We start from the raw sequence: 3,244 nt of genomic DNA on the forward strand, positions 1-3,244 counted from the left end.
TGCGCTCGCTAATTATGAGTTGGAGCCTGTGGAAGAGGAAAGGGAGGAGGAAGAAGCTGAAGCGCGAAAACTCAAGCGCAAGGCTAAAGGCAAGACTGGCGCAGGGGCCAGTAAAAAACAGAAAAAAGATGATGCCTCTGTTGCCCAGAATCTTCCCCCTACTCAAGTGAAAGGACTTGAGAAAACCAAGGGTTTTACTTCCAAGTTTTCCTCGTCTTCTTTGCCTCAAGGTGTGGGCAGTCCTCCAGTCCACACGAGGTATGGTGCTGCCACCTCATCTCTGCGCGCGGCAGACAAGGGAAACGGTGCTGCGCTTGCTGTTTCGTCTTCTCCAACAGGTATACTTTGTTTATATTTTGTGGTTTTATGAGCGTGATTCCGATAGAGTTATTAATGAAGCTTTGTTCACTCAAATGTTTGTAGAGCCGGCAACGTTGGTGGCTCAACCTCAGGCGCAGCAAGGTGCCAAGGCTAGGCCAAAAATTGTTTTGAAGTCCTCTGCTTTGCCCTCAAAAAGGGGGAAAATGGACTTCATGGCGATGCTTAATTCGCGGACTGCGGTGCGCCAAAGTATTTATTGCGCTTTGATTGTCTGATTTTTTCCTTTAGTTCAAGTCATGAATCATTTCTCTTTGTTGGTTTTTTCATAGGAATTATAGCTGGCACACAAGCTGCTGGTGGCACTGCTAGCACTGGCGCCGTTAGTTCTGCTCCTGCTCCAACAAGTACTGAATCTCCCCTCATTGGGATCACTAAGGAGCAGGAGACTATATTTCGCGCTACTCTAACAGCGTCAAGACCTCCCTCACCTCCTCCTGCGCGCAGCCCTCCTCGCGAGACTATTTTTGATTCTTCCAAGTCGCAGGAGAAGAGACCTGTTATAGAGGATGACGAGGAGGTTAATTTTAAAAATTCTGATGGTGGCTGCGTAAGCCCTATAGCGCCACGAGATTTCGTGGCGCAGCCTTTTTCTCATGGGGCAGGCAGGAGCTCATCAGCTGGCGTTAATCTTTCTGCCGGTTCTCCTATGGTATAAGTTTATTTTGCTCCGCTGTGCAGACTTCCGAGTTAGTGTTTAGATAACTAAAACGTTTCTTTGCGTTGCTTTGTGTTTGTAGGGAGCCGATCACATATACCGCCCGAGCTGGAGTATCACTGAAGAGAGCTCATTCCAATCCTTGGGCGTATGTGAAGACTTTTGGGCTCACTCTGTTCCTCCAGCTGAAAGGAGGTTTCAAGAGGACCGCTCTCGCGTGGATTTGCTTAATGACCACCTTTTTGCTGGGTTTGCGTTTTTTGCTGCCTCCCAAGAGCTTTGCATTGATTATATAAAGGTACGTGACGCCCTTGCGGAGGCCAAGCAAGAGGCTAAGATTTCTGCTTGGAATCTTTTTGATGCCCGAGAGAAAGCTGAGAAACTCCAAGCAGAACTTAGCGAGAACCGGGCAAGTTCCAACGCTGCTTTTGTGAAGCGCGGGCTTGAGCTGCAAGCTGCGCGGGAGAAACTGCAAGTGGCAGAGGCAGATGCGGCCAAGTACGCGCGTCAAGCGCGTGACCTGGAGTTGGCAGTGGAGGCGCGTGACCAAACTATTGCGCAGGTTAATACTGAAAAATCTTTATTGGAGACTGAGGTTGCGCGCCTGAAGAAAGAGCTTGATGCTGCGCGAGCGGAAAAGAATGAAGCCTTGGCGGCAGCAGCGTCTGACAAAGAAGAGCTAGAACAAGTCAAGGAAACTGTTAAGTTATTAAACTCTCAAATCCCTGCTCTTGAGACGTCTGTTTCTTCCCTCGCGCAGGACCGTCAATGGCTGATTTCACAGGGTGTGACTCGTTGCGCTTATGCCATGAAATACTCAGACGAGTTTCAGACCCTTGTGATGGACTGTAATGCGGCGTCGCGCTTGGTGGGTCGGGCTGAGGGGTTTAAGGATGGTTATGAATATGGCATGCTAAAGAAGAATCCATCCGACTACCATTATCAGTTCGACGCTGTCTGCGCTGACATGGCTAAGGTGGGGGAGAAGTACTTGAATACTCCAATTCCCATCCTTGAGCAGGTATTTTCACCTTAATGAGTTTACTTGACTTATTTTCATAATCTTTTGTACTGATACTGTTTCTTGTGACTTGCAGATAGCCGCGCTTGCTGACCAGCCCGATCTTGGCGCTTTAAAGAAATTACTTGATGAATGTGAAAGGATTGGTGGCAATGATGATGGCGCAGGCAACGCTACCTCTGCCAGCGGCTCTGGCGTGGCCAAAGGACCTACTCCTGACGCTATCATGACAAAAGACGACTATATTCAAGACGAACAGCTTGATTATGGTAAGTTTGGAGATGACGAGGAGCAGGCTGCGCCAGATGCTGAGGGAGGAAATAATGATGAGGAAGATGAAGATGCTGATATTAACATAGAGACTTGAAAAGCCCTTCTTGTTTTTTTTTTTTTTTTTTTTTTTGTGTTTGTAGTTTTTACCTCATCATTTGTAAATTTGTAAACTTCTATGTTTCGGAATGAAATTTTGTTTTTCCCTTATTCGCATTTTGCGCATTCCCAATTCATCTCTTTATATTGCATGTGTGTGCTTGTTGAATATAAGGTATGCTTACACATTGAAACTTGAACAAGGTTGTAAGGAAATTATTTTTACTTAATCCTTAACAGTTGTCATATTTCAAGTTTTTTTTTTTTTTTTTTTTTTTTTTTTGCGATATTCTGAATATGCTGACACGTGCCTTGGCATTTCATTATTCCTCTTTTGCGCGACGTTATCGTGCATTTATTATAGGGAATTATGAATGAGTTTTTTAGCCTTTACGTGTCAGTATGTGTTACTCTGCTTATATCCATTATAATCCCATGCGCGGCCCCGACTTGAGACCTTAACAACTATGCTTTGGCATGTGCTTTGCCTTAGTTGTGCTTAGGTATTTTTATGGTCCAGCTGCGCAATACGTAGGATGGATGCTATGAGTAATTTGAGCTAAGGCTCATATTATTGGGCTAAGGCCCTGACGTTTTAGAGTTAAAACTCGTTAACGCGTCTGAGCTTGAAGCTCGCGCATGTATGTTTTACTTCGTTTTATTTTTAGTTTGATGTCAATACAATGTTGTCATATTGCTCAAAATTAATAAAGGGAAGTGTGAAACATGTATGCAAAAGGTAATAGAACGCATATAGAGCGCATCATTATTCATAATGGCTTAAAAAGCCTTGATTACAAACTTGACAACTTTTACAT

This window comes from Bidens hawaiensis, unplaced genomic scaffold (genome assembly GCF_021521415.1).
Source record: "Bidens hawaiensis isolate Kalapana, Puna unplaced genomic scaffold, B.hawaiensis_p1.1 tig00016564_1, whole genome shotgun sequence".
Taxonomy (NCBI): domain Eukaryota; kingdom Viridiplantae; phylum Streptophyta; class Magnoliopsida; order Asterales; family Asteraceae; genus Bidens; species Bidens hawaiensis.